This window comes from Rhinoderma darwinii, chromosome 1 (genome assembly GCF_050947455.1).
Source record: "Rhinoderma darwinii isolate aRhiDar2 chromosome 1, aRhiDar2.hap1, whole genome shotgun sequence".
Taxonomy (NCBI): domain Eukaryota; kingdom Metazoa; phylum Chordata; class Amphibia; order Anura; family Rhinodermatidae; genus Rhinoderma; species Rhinoderma darwinii.
This window is the reverse complement of record NC_134687.1, coordinates 379197986-379215749: the sequence shown is the minus strand read 5'-3', so window position 1 is coordinate 379215749 and position 17764 is coordinate 379197986.

The window sequence follows — 17764 nt, the reverse complement described above, 5'->3', positions numbered from 1 at the left end:
ATCAAGCCAGAATGTGGAAGACTAAAGTTCCTATAAAACATTGGATTTCTATGGAAAAGGAATTACTTGATGGATCTTCTGTAGAAGTGCGCATGTGGCTATTGTCCACTGGTGCTAAAATATCGAATTCTTCTTTTTTAACGATTGATGCAGGGCTCCAGATCTGGAAAAAATTTACTGTTATTCACCCTATAATCTCGGTGAGATTTTCTGATCTTCCTCTTCGACTGCTTCCGCTTCTGATACCTGATATTGATATCCAAAATTGGCTGCTGTCCGGCATTGAGTGTATTTCTGACATTATGGAGCGAACTCATCTAATGGCATTTAATGATATATGTCTGAAGTACAACATACCCTGTAGGGACTTCTATAAATTCCTTAGAATACGTCACTTGTTGAGTACATTGCCTCCTCTGATTGATTCCCCTAAAACGCCTTTTGAATTGTCATTCACTAATCTGGATAAAACATGCAAAGGGATATCAAAAATTTATAAGGTAGTGTGTGAGGGTTTGCTTCGGAAGGAATTTCCTTGTCTGGGGCATTGGGAGAGAGATCTGGGAATCCCTTTAAGTACGCAGGATTGGGAAGCCACTTTCAATCTAGCTTGCTCTCTCTCTAAGTGCGCTACACATTTGGAAGCGTCTAGGAATATAATGTATAGGCGGTATTACACTCCTAGTCGTTTGTCGCGAATATATCCAACATCATCAGATAGGTGCTGGAGGTGCCTCACTTCTAAGGGTACCATCCTCCATATTTTCTGGGAGTGCACAGTATTGTCCAGCTTTTGGCAGCAAGTAGAACATTTCTTACGATCTCTTTTAGGGGTTGACATTCAGCTCGCCCCTGCTCTAGCCCTACTGCATGTGGGATTGGTGGATTTCTCTCTGGGTGTCAGAAACATACTTTTTCATGTATTGCTGTCTGCAAAAATATTGATTGCAAAATACTGGAAATCTACAAAAGTGCCTAGTATGAGTGAAGTGATTTTATATGTTAACAATAATTGTGTTATGGAACACGCTTTAGCCTCTATTCAAGGGTCCTACGCTCGTACTTCCTTATGGGATCAATGGACTGACTCTACTTACTCCGACGTACTCTTATGATTACCTTAGTCAAATATGTGGTCAATTTGTCGTGTCTGGATCCAGAGTTTTGTTTGTTTGCTTGTATATTTCCTTTTTTTTTTTTTTTTCTGTAAAAAATGTGATCCTTATCCTAATGCTTTGTTTGCAATGTTTCATTGCTGTATGTAATGATTAGATGTATACTGGATCAATAAAAATCTGTTTATTTAAAAAAAATCCTCGTCAAGCCAGGTGGTCGTTATTCTTTGCTCGATTCAGGTTCGAACTCCACTACTGACCTGCCGACAAGAATGTTAGGGCCGATGCCTTGTCTAGGTCATACGAAACAGAGGACACTGTGGAGTCTCCACAGAATATTATTGATCCTTCCTGCATCTTCTCTGTGAATCCTCTGCAGGTTAGAGACATTCCTCCAGGAAGAACTTTTGTACGTCTGGCAAACAGAGGAAGACTCCTTCGCTGGGGTCACAGCTCCAGGCTGGCAGGTCACGCGGGGACTCGTAAGGCCCAAGACCTAATCGCCCATCAGTTCTGGTAGCCCACGCTGCCCAAAGACATCAGGAACTTCGTTTCCTCATGCACCGTATGCGCAGCTAATAAAGTTGCCCACTCCAGACCAGCTGGTCTTCTCCAACCACTGCGTGTGCCCGATGCCCCCTGGCAGCATGTTGCAATGGACTTTGTCATGGATCTCCCTCTCTCTGCGGGTTGCAGTGTGATCTGGGTGGTGGTGGATCGATTCTCTAAAATGGCTCATTTTGTTTCCCTGACTGGCTGCCTTCTGCTGCTCGACTAGCTGACCTACAACACATCTTCCGTCTACATGGCTTGCCCCTGCATATTGTTTCGGATCGAGAGGTCCAGTTCACTTCGAAGTTTTGGAGAGCACTCTGCGCTCTCCTTGGTGTAAAGTTGGACTTCTCTTCGGCCTATCATCCCCAGTCCAATAGGCAAGTCGAGAGGATTAAGAATAACCAAATTATGGAGAACTATCTGCGGCATTTTGTTTCCAGACGACATGATGACTGGGTTCAGCTGCTCCCGTGGGCAGAATTCTCCTATAATAACCATACTAGTGAGTCCACCACCTCCAGCCCGTTCTTCAGCCAACATCCTCGAATACCTCTTCCTGCCTCTACTATGTCCCAGGTGCCTGCAGCTGATTCGACTTTCAGGGACTTTCTGCAACTATGGCAACAAACCCGATCTTCTATTCTGGTGGCGGTGGATCGCATGAAGACAAAAGCAGATACTAGAAGACGAGAGCCTCATCAGTTTCTTCCAGGTATGAGAGTCTGGTGGTTGTCTTCAAAGAATATCCGGCTGTGGGTGCCGTCCTGCAAATTTGCTCCCAGCTTCCTCGGACCCTTCAAGATCCTGCTACAAATTAACCTGGTGTCGTACAAGCTGCGGCTGCCTCCTACACTCAAGATCCCTAATTCCTTCCATGTCTCATTGCTGAAGCCCGTGGTCCTGAACCGCTACTCTGGGACTCCTAGTTCCGCAGTGGCTCCTGGCGGTTTGTCAGGGACTTTCGAGATAAGGGAGATTCTAGTCACCAAGAAGGTGGGAGGAAGGACATTTTGTTTGGTGGATTGGAGGGAATTCGGCACAGAAGAGAGGTCTTGGGAGTCAGAGGAGAACATCGATGCCCCTGTCCTCATAGGGAAGTTTACCTCCCGTTCTGGTCCCAAGAAGAGGGGCGTAAGAGGGGGGATACTGTAATGTCTATGGCCGCGGTCTGTCGTTCTAACTTACTCCTTGATGACCGCGGCCAGGGACGTCCTGCTGCTTTGCTGCGTCCCCCCCTGTGAGGTGCTGGAACTCACTTCCGGGCATCGAGCCTGTCTCCCGGAGTGTGCAAGCATTTGAAAATTACATAAAACACAGTATAGTCCCCAGGGGACTAAGAATAACACTAATACCAGCTACCAGATTACAAAGTCCAGAATTGATGCGTAGGTGGGAAAGGGAAGCAACGAATAGCTCCCTGAAATTCATGCAAATTTTACTGGACGAAGAAAAACGCATTCTGGAAACAGTAACAAAAAAACTTAAAGAACAAATAGAGGTGACCCTGAAATTTAAATCTGACTCTGAGTACATTGGGAAGGAATACAAACTTATCGAATGGAAACATCATCAATTTACCCGGGATTTGCAAGACTTCCGAGAAAATAAGGCATATTGCTTTGAAAAAAGGAAGGGGAAAAATAAACCCGAAACGGACCAATCTTCATCAGATACAGATTTCACAGAATCTGAACAAAATTCTAACAGTAGGAGTAGAACATCGAGAGGAAGACATTTCTCAAGACAATTCAGGGGACGGGGTTTCTCTAGAGGGAAGAGCCCACTACAAACATGGGCAACAAATGAACCCAAGCACCTTACCTTACCAGAATCAAAACATGTATACGAACACAGAGTCTTCATCTTTTTTAGAGAAAGAAGGACAGAGGACACCTTATCAATTAAGAAAAAGAGCAAACAATCCGAGATAAACAAAACTAACAAGAGAATTATTAACTTATGAAAATAGATCCCTCTCTGACACAGAAATACAGGTACTTAATAAAGGCCTCTCGTTTGTACCTAAAACTACAGTGAAGGAAATAAGTATTTGATCCCTTGCTGATTTTGTAAGTTTGCCCACTGTCAAAGACATGAACAGTCTAGAATTTTTAGGCTAGGTTAATTTTACCAGTGAGAGATAGATTATATATAAAAAAAAAAAAGAAAATCACATAGTCAAAATTATATATATTTATTTGCATTGTGCACAGAGAAATAAGTATTTGATCCCCTACCAACCATTAAGAGTTCAGCCTCCTCCAGACCAGTTACACGCTCCAAATCAACTTGGTGCCTGCAGTAAAGACAGCTGTCTTAAATGGTCACCTACATAAAAGACTCCTGTCCACAGACTCAATTAATACAGGCCCGTCTGAAGTTTGCAAATGAACATCTGGATGATTCTGAGAGTGATTGGGAGAAGGTGCTGTGGTCAGATGAGACCAAAATTGAGCTCTTTGGCATTAACTCAACTCGCTGTGTTTGGAGGAAGAGAAATGCTGCCTATGACCCAAAGAACACCGTCCCCACTGTCAAGCATGGAGGTGGAAACATTATGTTTTGGGGGTGTTTCTTTACTAAGGGCACAGGACTACTTCACCGCATCAATGGGAGAATGGATGGAGCCATGTACCGTCAAATCCTGAGTGACAACCTCCTTCCCTCCACCAGGACATTAAAAATGGCTCGTGGCTGGGTCTTCCAGCACGACAATGACCCGAAACATACAGCCAAGGCAACAAAGGAGTGGCTCAAAAAGAAGGACATTAAGGTCATGGAGTGGCCTAGCCAGTCTCCAGACCTTAATCCCATTGAAAACTTATGGAGGGAGCTGAAGATCCGAGTTGCCAAGCGACAGCCTCAAAATCTTAATGATTTACAGATGATCTGCAAAGAGGAGTGGGCCAAAATTCCATCTAACGTGTGCAAACCTCATCATCAACTACAAAAAACGTCTGACTGCTGTGCTTGCCAACAAGGGTTTTGCCACCAAGTGTTAAGTCTTGTTTGCCAAAGGGATCAAATACTTATTTCTCTGTGCACAATGCAAATAAATATATATAATTTTGACTATGTGATTTTCTGTTTTTTTTTTTTTTAAATATAATCTATCTCTCACTGGTAAAATTAACCTAGCCTAAAAATTCTAGACTGTTCATGTCTTTGACAGTGGGCCAACTTACAAAATCAGCAAGGGATTAAATACTTATTTCCTTCACTGTACCTATGAGGTTTTCAATTGGGTAAAAGATATCAACCTATTTACGAGGAAACTCAAGTGGCACAAATTATATTAAAAAAAAGACAAAAAGGAATGCATGGAATTATGACTAACGTTATCAGAATTACCGCATGTGAGGAATTTAGCGTCCCTATTATCCCAAAATGAAAAACCTAGGGGCGAGGGTCCCTTCACCCAATGCAAACTGAAAAGTAAAAAAATGCCTCCAACAAGTGATGTCTCGATTATAGATGTCTTTCAGGACTTGGTAGTCAAAGACCTAATAGAAATTGAAACCTTGAGAAAACCATCTAATCTTAATAGAAAAGAACATGAAGCACTATTGTCGCTGGAAAAGGACGAAAATATAGTCATCAAGGCCTCTGATAAGGGGGGAATACGGTGGTTCTCACAAGAAAAGATTACATGGACATGTGTCAAACCATCCTAAATGATAAGGAGAGTTATGAAATCCTCAAAGAGACTCCTACACAAAAGGATAAAGAGGAACTCTTTAGGATTTTAAACCGTGCAAAAAATGAAATTCTCATCGATTTAAATGACTATTGACAAACCACAGACCCCCACATTCTATGCCCTCCCAAAAATTCATAAGGGAACAACCCCTTAAAGGGGCACCCAATAGTATCAGGGATAGGGGGATTAACACAAAATGTGGGCATTTATATAGACAAGGTCTTGAGAAACTTTGTAGAGGCTTTACCCTCTTACACTAAAGACACCACGAATCTACTACAAAAAAATCAATGAGGTCACGGTGGATGATGACACCATTTTGGCCACCATTGATGTGGAGGCATTATACTCCTCAATCCCCCAAACAATGGGTCTAAAAGCGGTAGAATATTTCCTAAATACAAGGGGAACCCACCTACAGCGACATAATGCCTTTGTTTTAGACTTGTTAAAAGTTGTATTGACAAATAACAATTTTCTCTTCAATGGTCGTATCTACCACCAACTCAGGGGCACAGCCATGGGTAACTCTTGTGCACTGACATATGCAAATTTGCTCCTGCGTTGGTGGGAGGAAACCATGGTATTTACAGACAAGCGCCAACATCTAAACAGCCCGATCCTGATGTGGGCACGTTTTATAGATGACGTGTTTGTCCTATGAGGGGGATTAGAAAGGGACTTTATAAGCTATAGTAAAGCATTGAATGAAAACATTATTGGTCTGAGATTTACATCTGAATCTAATAATCAAAGTTTGCCATTTTTGGATGTATATATCTCCAAAAATGATAAAGGAGGACTTATTTCAACTATATACAGAAAACCAACCGCCACAAATAGTCTTTTAAGATGGGAAAGTCATCATCCCAATTCATTGAAACGGGGAATACCAAAAGGACAGTACCTCAGACTTAGACGTAACTGCTCCAATGAACAAGAATTCATAGAGCAAGTGTAGCTCCCATGGCCGCGGGCCGTCGGGTTTACTCACCTCCCGACGCCCGCAGCCATGGATCTGTGAGCGCTGGCCTCCGTCTCCCTCCTAGGAGATGCCAGCGCTCACTTCCGCTCCATCCGGCTGGGTCCCGTAGGGTGCGCGCGCACGCTCGCGCCCGGCCTTAAAGGGCCAGCAATTAGGAAATCGTCATCATCATCAACTGCCACGATTTCCTGGTCTATAAGAAGGCCCCTGGCCTTCTAATCCTTGCCTGAGTGTTGTTAGTCTTTCCCAGTCTGTCTCGCAAATGGTCCCTTAGTGTCTCCCGTTCCAGCTGTTACCCGTGCCCTGTTACCATTCCTGTATTCCGTATTGTTCCTGTGCCTACCCGCATTCAAGTGTCTTCTGCCACGTCAAGTGCCATCTGCCACGTCAAGTGTCTTCTGCCATGCCAAGTGTATATTGCTCATCGGATACTGCCCGCCACGTCTGGCGCCACTTGCCGCACCTGCCTCCATCCGTGCTGAAGCCACAGCCACCGCCCAGACTATTTCAGGTACCCAAGCATTACTGTCTGCCATTTTACTTTCGCATAGACTGTGACCTGGTCAGCTGCCTCCCCGCTACGGCGAAGCGGCCTAGTGGGTCCACAAACCCAGTGTCCGTGACAGTGCGCTCAGGCCATGGAACCCGCTGGCCAACCCAAGACCCCAGTACAGAAGATTCAGACAGAGATGCATGACCTACGCACACGTCAGGATCAACTCCTTGAGGCGGTGAATTCTATTCTGGTCCTCCTGGATCTACTCGCTGTTCCACCCCCGGTTCTTCCTCCTGAAGCTGTTGCTGTGCCACCACCTGTTGCTCCTCCTGTTTGTTCCGGATCCTCAGTTCCTCTGCCTCTTCCTCCTCGCTACGACGGTGACCCCAGAGCATGCAGAGGATTTCTCAATCAATGCACGATGCATTTTAGGCTACGGCCTCATCTCTTCCCCTCCGAGGAGGCCAAAGTAGCGTTCATTATCTCCCTCCTCGCTGGCAAGGCCCTCGCATGGGCGAACCCAATCTTGGAGCAACAAGGACCTGTATCCTCGGACCTAGCCTTGTTCCTGCAGTCCTTTCGTGCCGTGTTCGAGGAGCCGGGTCGAACATCCTCTGCCGCAGCCACTCTGTTGACCCTCAAGCAAGAAGGCTCCACAGTAGGGGAGTATGCGATCTCCTTCCGTACCCTAGCAGCCGAGCTGGCATGGAACAATGAGGCACTGGTGGCGACCTTCTGGCAGGGACTGTCCTCTCACATCAAGGACGAACTGGCAGTCCGCGACCTTCCTTCTACCTTGGATGCCCTCATCCTGTTAGCCACCCGGGTTGATATGAGAATCCGGGAGCGCTCTCAAGAGGTTCGTCAGGAGAGCCGGGCCCACAGACCAGCACCCTCTGCCCAGAGACCACTATTGTCCACTCCTAGTGCGCTACCTGAGGAACCCATGCAGGTAGACAGAGTCCGGTTATCTGAACAGGAGAAGCAGCGCAGACGCTCCTCTGGACTTTGTATGTATTGCGGCCTCAAGGTTCATTTTGTGCGCCAATGCCCACAGAAACCGGGAAACTCCAGTACCTAGGGTTGGTTGGAGAGGCAACTCTAGGTGGAACATCTCCAAACGTTAAAACCTCTTCCAAATTATCGATACCTGTGGCCATCGTCACCGGACAGACATCACATCCTTCCTCCGCCTATCTTGACTCTGGAGCGGCTGCTAATTTTATCCACCAAGATCTAGTGGATCGGTTTCAACTACCCACAGTCCGTCTGGAGAGACCCCTGGCAGTTGCCTCTGTGAATGGTCTACCGTTGCCTGATCCAATCATGCTCATCACTGAGCCGTTGACATTATGGGTCGGAGCTCTTCACTGAGAACAGATCTCGTTCCTGGTACTACCCAAGGCTATCAATCCTATCCTGCTGGGTCTGCCATGGCTCCGTCTACACGCCCCGACACTCGACTGGAGTTCTGGAGAAGTTCTTCAATGGGGTTCCAGATGTCATAGCCATTGCCTGTCACAAGTCCGTCCTGTTGTGCCCCCTCTGCCTCAGTCACTCTCCGATCTACCTTCTCAGTATGCCAGTTTTGCGGATGTCTTCTGCAAACGAGAGGCTGAGACGTTGCCTCCACATCGGAATTATGACTGTCCCATTGAACTGGTTCCCAATGCTTCTCTTCCCCGTGGACGAGTATATCCTCTCTCCTTGCCAGAGACTTTATCGATGTCAGCCTATATCAAGGAGAACTTGGAGAGGGGTTTTATTCGAAAATCTTCCTCCCCGGCCGGGGCAAGATTCTTCTTCGTTAAAAAGAGAGATGGATCTCTCCGACCCTGCATTGACTACCGTGGTCTCAATCAGATCACGGTCAAGAACAAATACCCATTGCCACTCATTTCCGAGCTGTTTGATCGCATACGAGGGGCCAAAATGTTTTCCAAGCTAGATCTGAGGGGGGCCTATAATCTAATCCGGATTCGCCGGGGTGACGAATGGAAGACGGCATTTAACACCCGCGATGGGTACTACGAATACCTAGTGATGCTCTTCGGACTGTGTAACGCTCCCGCAGTATTTCAGGAGTTCGTTAATGACATCTTCCGAGATCTCCTCTATACGTGTGTTGTAGTTTATCTTGATGATATTCTAATTTTCTCCCCAGATCTGATGACCCATCGGAGGCATGTTCGTCAAGTTCTTCTGCGACTAAGAGAGAATCGCTTGTATGCCAAGTTAGAGAAATGCACCTTTGAAAAGAGGTCTTTGCCCTTCCTGGGCTATGTCATCTCGGATCAAGGCCTTAAGATGGACCCTGAGAAGTTAAAATCTGTCCTGGAATGGCCACGTCCTCAAGGCCTAAGGGCCATACAGCGGTTCCTGTGTTTCGCCAATTTCTACCGGCAGTTTATTCCGAACTTTTCTTCTCTGACGGCCCCCATCTCTACCCTTACCAAGAAGGGTGTGAACGCCAAGGTATGGACTCATGAGGCAGAGTCCGCATTCATTAGCCTCAAGAAAGCCTTCACTTCAGCTTCGATCCTCCATCACCCTGACGTATCTCGGCAGTGCTCACTGGAAGTGGACGCTTCCTCTGTTGGTGCAGGCGCACTTCTGTTCCAGAGGAGCTCCAAAGGAAAGGCAGTAGTATGTGGCTACTACTCAAGACTGTTTTCCTCTGCTGAGTGCAATTATTCCATTGGAGATCGGGAGCTACTGGCTATCAAATTGGCCCTGGAGGAGTAGAGACATCTTCTGGAGGGCGCTGCTCACCCCATCCTGATCTTCACCGACCACAGGAATCTCACTTACCTTCAGTCCGCTCAAAGACTGAATCCTCGTCAAGCCAGGTGGTCACTGTTCTTCACCCGTTTCCAATTTCTGCTCCACTACCGTCCCGCTGACAAGAACGTGAGGGCCGATGCCCTGTCCAGATCATTTGAAACGGAAGACACGGTGGAGTCCCTTCAGACGATCATAGACCCATCTTGCGTTGTCACTGCCAATCCTCTGCAGCTTAGAAATATACCTCCGGGGAGAACTTTTGTTCGGTTGGCAGACAGAAAAAGAATTCTCCGCTGGGGACACAGTTCTAAACTAGCTGGGCACGCCGGTGTCCGTAAAACCCAAGACCTGATCGCTCGTGACTTCTGGTGGCCCACGCTACCTAAGGATGTTCTGGACTTTGTCTCTGCTTGCACGGTGTGTGCCTCTAACAAAGTGACTCACAGCAAGCCTGCCGGCCTGCTTCAACCCCTGCCTGTACCCAGTGCCCCCTGGCAGCACTTCACAATGGACTTAGTCACGGACCTTCCTCTCTCAGCAGGATGCAACACCATCTGGGTGGTGATGGACCGGTTCTCTAAGATGGCACATTTTATCCCGCTGACCAGCCTACCCTCTGCTCCTCGACTGGCAAGTTTCTTCATTCAGCACATCTTCCGCTTGCATGGCTTGCCTCTTCACATTGTGTCCGACCGGGGGGTTCAGTTTACCTCCAAGTTCTGGAGAGCCCTCTGTAAATTCCTGGATGTGAGTTTGGACTTTTCCTCTGCCTATCACCCCCAGTCCAATGGGCAAGTTGAGAGGATCAACCAGATCATGGAAAATTATCTCTGCCACTTCATCTCTTCACAGCACGATAACTGGGTACAGCTCCTTCCATGGGCTGAGTTTTCATATAATAACCACACAAGTGAGTTCACCACTTCCACTCCATTTCACATCGTGTACAGTCAACATCCCAGAGTTCCTCTTCCAGTGTCGACTTCATCTCAGGTACCCGCTGCTGACTCTGCATTTTGGGACTTCCTGCAAATCTGGCAACAGACCCGGTCCTCTATTTTGCTGGCGATAGATCGCATGAAGCGTAAGGCAGATACCAAGAGAAGAGAGCCACCTCAGTATCTTCCTGGGACTAAAGTCTGGCTGTCCTCTCGGAACATTCGCTTGTGGGTGCCTTCTTACAAGGTTTTCTCCCAGGTTCCTTGGTCCTTTCGAGATCCTGCAACAAATTAACCCTGTTTCCTATAAGCTGCGGCTGCCCCCTACCCTCAGAATCCCTAACTCCTTCCATGTGTCCCTCCTGAAACCAGTGGTCCTGAACCGCTACAGCAAGACCTCTAGTTCCACAGTTGCTCCCAGCAGCCCTTCTGATGTATTCGAGGTAAAGGAGATCCTGGAGGGTAGGAGGAAGGACTTTCTATTTGGTGGACTGGAGAGGGTTTGGTCCTGAGGAGAGGTCCTGGGAGCCAGAAGAGAACCTCAGCGCCCCTACTCTTATTAAAAAGTTCCTCTCTCACTCTGGCCCCAAGAAGAGGGGGCATAAGAGGGGGGATACTGTAGCGCCCATGGCCGCGGGCCGTCAGGTTTACTCACCTCCCGACGCCCGCAGCCATGGATCTGTGAGCGCTGGCCTCCGTCTCCCTCCTAGGAGATGCCAGCGCTCACTTCCGCTCCGTCCGGCTGGGTCCCGTAGGGTGCGCACGCACGCTCGCGCCCGGCCTTAAAGAGCCAGCGCGCGCAATTAGGAAGTCGTCATCATCATCAACTGCCACGATTTCCTGGTCTATAAGGAGGCCCCTGGCCTTCTAATCCTTGCCTGAGCATTGTTAGTCTTTCCCAGTCTGTCTCGCAAATGGTCCCTTAGTGTCTCCCGTTCCAGCTGTTACCCGTGCCCTGTTACCGTTCATGTATTCCATATTGTTCCTGTGCCTACTCGCGTTCAAGTGTCTTCTGCCACGTCAAGTGCCATCTGCCACGTCAAGTGCCATCTGCCACGCCAAGTGTCTTCTGCCACGCCAAGTGTCTACCGCTCATCGGATACTGCCCGCCACGTCTGGCGCCACTTGCCGCACCTGCCTCCATCCGTGCTGAAGCCACAGCCACTGCCCGGACTATTTCAGGTACCCAAGCATTACTGTCTGCCATTTTACTTTCGCATAGACTGTGACCTGGTCAGCTGCCTCCCCGCTACGGCGGAGAGGCCTAGTGGGTCCACAAACCCAGTGTCCGTGACAGCAAGCAAGGGATCTTAAAGCTCGATTCCTTGAAAGAGGGTACCCGTTGAGAACCCTTAAAAAAGCTTATCAACATGCAAATAAAAGAAGAGGGAAGAACTCCTTATCCCAAAAAGAAAAGAATTGACCAATCAACCTATACGTCTAATTGGCACTTACGATAGATCAGATCAAAAAATTAAAGGAATACTCAGAAAACACTGGGGCATCCTACAAATGGATCCAGACCTCAAAGAAGTCATATCCCCTTTGGCACAGGTCACCTATAGATGAGGAAGGAGTATAGCAGACAGAGTAACACATAGTCACTTGAAAAGTTCTAGACCTGACTCATGTTGGTTAGACTATAGTAAAACGAGCGGATGCTATAAGTGCGGACACTGTATAGAAAATATTAAATCCTGCGGTGGAAGGCTTCAAAATATACCACTAACACCTCATTCTGGAATGTGTTGGAAACATCTGGAAAGATGACGTGGATCCAGCTGATTGGCCAGCGGTATTTCTTCCAGTGCTGGAACGTCCTCTGGGTCTTTTGAAAGAAGAAGCTTTGAACTGCGGTCATAATGGAGGATCTCCTGAGACAACTTATTACCAGAGCAGAGTCAAGTGGCTGCGAGGAGTGGCTGAGAAGGTGTTTGCATGGCATTCCGGATGTCACTGCTCAAGAGGACGCACCAGCGTATGATGCGGTCTTCGGCGCAGAGGAAGTCGTCATCCAGCAAGTGCCGAAAGAAGAGGAAGAGACGGACGCCAGACCGATAAAGTGGTGTCGGAACACCCAGAGGATTTATTCTCCACCTCCCAGCAGTAGCGGAGGGAAGAAGTCGGGAAGCAGGAGGACTTTGCCAGGATCAGGTGGACAGCAGAGAACCGCAACAAGGCTGTCGCAGCACCGCAATGAAGCCCCTAAGGATGGTGAGATAAGCGGTAACCGGTGCAAGACGCTGGTTATCGGCAATGCCAGTAATGTTCCTCAAATAGACATGGCTGTGCTGAATACTTTTTTGTCAGCCATGTCTGATTTATTTCAAAAATCCCCTAATACTAGTACTATTGGAGAAGCATGGTCTTTCCCATAATAATATTAGTCAGGCAGTTAGGCCTATTAATGTCCCTTTTGCAAGTACCCCAGTTTTGAGAAGGGTGTTGGGGTTTCACAAGTTTGTATTAAGGAAGTGTTAACTTGTGAATTATCACCTTTAAGTTACCACTTATCACGGTGTATTAAAAGAAAAATATGGTGTAATGAGTATGTAAAGATTCTGTCATTACTGCCATCAGCTAAAGAGTTTATTATTAAACATGATAAAAAATCAGTTGAGAAAGAGGATGATAAGAATAAGACCATTCCCAAATCCTTTAATAATTGGCTGCAAGGTTTTTGTATTTTTGTTGCTGTTGTAAATGAGAAATCTCAAATGAATTCTGCCGGTATTTTTCAACATATTGACATAGTCCTGGAAGCTTATAGGAACTTTGGCGGTATGTCATGGTTTACTTATGACAAATTATTCAGGCAGAAGTTAGCAGTACATCCCATTGTTTTTTAGTTAAACAGTTATTATATACATGATTAGACATTGTTCTAATTTTTTCACAAGTCAGGAAATATTATAAATTAGATTCTAATTTATAACATTTCCCTGTGCTGGTCACTAGAGGGAGCAATTCCCAAAATTGCAGCATTGGCATGTGGTAAAGCAACCACATTGCTTTATGCTGCAAAATTTGAGAAGACACACTCACTCTAGCATCCTCAAACAATCCCCCCTCCTTTTTCCTGGCTAGTGCCAGGAGAAAGGAGGGGATTGAATGTTCAAACTTCCTACACTGTGTGCCGCCATTTTATTAGCGAATACACAGTGTAGTAGGCTTACATACAGTGGAAATCACACACTAAAACACGAACAAACACAGACATAACTTACCTGCTCCTGCCGCCGCTCCCTCCGGTACGTCCGCACCGTCCGCTCCTAGTGCTTGCTTCTAATCACATGTCCGGAAGCCGCGACCGGAAGTAGTCATCTTACTGTCCGGCCGCGGCTTCCGGTCCACAAGAAAATGGCGCTGGATGTCGCTCGGCCGAAGACCTTCCATTTGGACTGTGTGGGAGCGGCGCATGCGCCGTTCCCACACAGACGGCGTACACCATAGTGAATGCGAACGGCTCCCGTTCGCATTCTCTATGGGGATGTATGTGCCGTATTCCATCTCTGTATGTGTCGTTAATCGACACATACAGAGATGAAAAAAAAATGACAGCCCCCATAGTGAAGAAAAAATTAGAAAAAAAAAAAAGTAAAACACAAACACACAAATAAATGAAGTGTATTTTAATAAAACACTAAAAGCAATTTGATATAAAAAAAATTTTTTTGCGACACCCTTCCTTTAAATGGGGAGTTAAGGATGTTGGCCTGTGGCTGAATCTTATGTTGCCACAGAGGTCTTCATCTAATTTTAAGCAACAGTCTTCTTCTACTTCAACAAATACTAATACTTTTCGTAAAGGTGTCTGTCTCACCTTCAGTGAAGGTCAATGTAAGTGGCTTAATAACGGTAGATACCGCCACGAGTGTTCATTCTGTGGTGGAATGCATGATATGGTTAGATGCTTTAAGAAGGCTAACCAATCTAATGTACAACAACCCAATGCGAAAGAGTTCTTATCTAAAAGCGCTGACGCCAATGAAGCTGTTAAGAATGCTTCCCTGGTTAGAAATTTAGTAGTGGGTTGTATGTGCCAGAGTTCACAGGTGTTGGTTGCAATTGGGTTAACAATCTGAAATCAGTTGATTTACAAAGGTTGGTTGAGATAAGATTGTTATAGAAGTTGTTGAAGGTAGGATTGCTGCCCCTTTTAATTCTCCTCCCTTGTTGAATTTTAGGCTGTCCCCTTTAGGGATTGTTCCTAAAAAAGAACCTACATCATTTATCGTATCCAAATAAATTGTCATTGAATGATGACATTGACAAGTCTTTAGCTTCAGTTGAATTCAATTCTTTTGACTTTGCTTTGGGTTTATTGAGACGTTTTGGTCAATCAGCATTATTAGCTAAAGCGGATATTAAATCTGTATTTAGAATTTTACCAGTTTGGCCTATAGGTTTTAATTAGTTAGGATTTCAATTTGTTGGTAGCTTTTATTTTGACAAATGTCTTCCGATGGGTTTTACGTTGTCATGTTTGTATTTTGAGACATTTTCTAGTGTTTTTTGAATGGGTCGTGTCAAAGGAGGTTTCGGTACGTGGTATTTTGCACTATTTAGACAACTTCCTTTTTATTGGCAGTGCTGTTTCTTCTGATTGTTTATCAGTTCTTCAATCATTTTGTGATTTGGCTGACTTTTTTGGCATCCCATTAGCAAAAGAAAGACGGTTTTGCCTTTAATGGGGTTTCTTTTACCTCTAGATAAGTTAGTTAAAATGTGCAATCTTTTAAGTGTAATTTTAAAGCGTTAGAAGGTTACTTTAAGAGAATTGTAATCGTTATTAGGTCTTTTAGTATTTGCTACTAGAGTAATCCCTATGGGGAGACTTTTTTCTAGGAGATTGTTTATAGCGACAAGAGCTCTTAAATCCCTGTTTTCTCACATTAGATTAACAGATGCTTTAAAGGATGACTTAGTTTTGTGGTTAGACTTCTTGAAAACTTTTAATGGTCATTCCTTGTGGCAGTCTGAATTTATAAACTCTGCTGAATTTGGTTTATTTCCTGATGCAGCAGGCTCTGTTGGCTAGGGAGCGTACTGGAATGGTCATTGGTCTGCTGGACTTTGGCACAGTTCTAGGATTTTAAATAAAGTAACAAAGAACTTAGTGTTGCTTGAGCTATTTCCGGTAGTGGTCGCTATTGTCATTTGGGGTGATTATTTTGCTAATAAAAGGTTAATTTTCAATACTGACAATAAAGGGGTAGTTTTTGCCATAAACTATCATCAAAAAGAGATGTAGTGGTTAAATTACTTCATCATCTGGTCTTGCTATGTCTAAGATTTAACATAGGCAAGGCATTTGGCAAGACATTTATGCGGCATAAGAAATGATATTGCTGACGCATTATCTCGTTATCAGATGAGCAGATTTCGGGAGCTAGCTCCGACAGCGGACGAGGACGGCATTTCCTGTCCGGAACATCTATGGAGCATGATTTTGGAGTATTTTTCAAGATCGGTTGCTCCAAAGACATGACAAGATTGTACGGCAGCATGGAAGATGTGGTTGGATTTTTGCATTTCTTTAGATGTAAATAAGTTTATAGGTGATATTAGTAGTTCGCTCATATTTATTTGTTCTTTGTTTGAGAGGGAATTTTCAGCCAGTTACATTTCTAAGATTTTGGCTGAAATGTCTTTCTTTCAGAAATGGTATAATATACGTCCTATTAATCCTTATTTTCAAGTAAAACAAATAGTCAAAGGTTATAAAACAGTTTTTGATTCAAAGGATAAGAGAATCCCAGTCTCATATAAATTGCTTGACAAGTTGGTTATGGTGCTTCCTGAAGTATGTTTTTGCTGCTTTTGAAGTTGAATTGTTTAAAACAGCTGTGAAGGATGGTCTATTTGCTTATATTCTCTGTATTAAATGACATTATGAATTATCAAGCAGGATGCCGAATTACTAAGATATGTATTCTCCATTATTTTAATGACCTTTCCTCTACATAGTTCTGCTCAAGTCTCAAAGATATGTGTTATCTTTATGTGTTCATCGTGTGGCCTTCATGCATCCATGGCTAGCGGATTGGCTGAACGCCCAGACATAAAATGCAACTATTTGTCGTTATCACAACAAACTCCCTCATGGGAAAGAAAAGTTAACACCACCCCATTGTATGCTGATCTCCAGGTGTTACCTGATGTCAGCATTTTAATGAAGAATTATAATTATTTATTTGAAATATTCTTATGGTCTGCTATTGGCTGAATAAGAATTATTATCACATTGCCTCTAATTGGTTATCCTCAAGCCTACACACCTTTTGAATGATATTATTGTAATTTAGTTTGGCAATAAATCCCCAGAGTAATATTTTGAGCATACCAGCAGTGTCTGTGTGTTATTTCTCCTCTCTCTATATATATCGGTATGAAATCTCCTGATTAGGATGCTGGATAAAGTTCCTGGTGTGAGTGTCTGTTGGAACACTCGTCTAATATATTTATCAAATATCAAAATGTGTATGGGATCCCAATGAGTAACCTAGATTAAATGCGTACAGAAACCCAGGTTTTTAGTTTTTCTGTGTAGATGGTGTATGCTGTGCTGTAGTCTCCACCCAATATGAGGTATTGAGTAAAAGACCACCCCCCTCCAGCAAATCTGCACAGGAGGCCGAGGTGATGTCACTCACAGATGAGTCTTTACAGATTTGTATGGGAAGGAGGCAAAAAATTGTCTGAACATTGTTAATTTGATGCCAGATTTTAGCAAAATAATTTGTTTGTTTTTGTATTAATCAGGTATTTACAGGACCTGATAGAGTGGGATTTACAAGTGTTCTGGATTATCAGATGCATGTGGAAAACTAAAACTCCACCCTTTTGAAATAGTCTATCTATATGCAACATGGGTTTCCAATGTAAATTTGTAATGCAGAGAAACTTCATTATATATAGTATGTACAAGACAGGATACGAGGCAAGAGGTAAATTATCCAGAAACCACTCTCACCATCTTGTTCAGCTCAAAAAGCGGAGCTGGAGGCGCTCACTGAGGCTTGTAACCTGGCAACCTGGCGAAAGGTAAGATGGCCAACATTTACACTGACTCTAGGTACGCTTTTGGCCTACAATTATGGGCCCATTGGTAGTAGGACTTTTGTTGGATCACCGGATAAGCCAATTGAGAGAGCAAGAGATGACAGTCCTGACAACAAGAGTATGTGC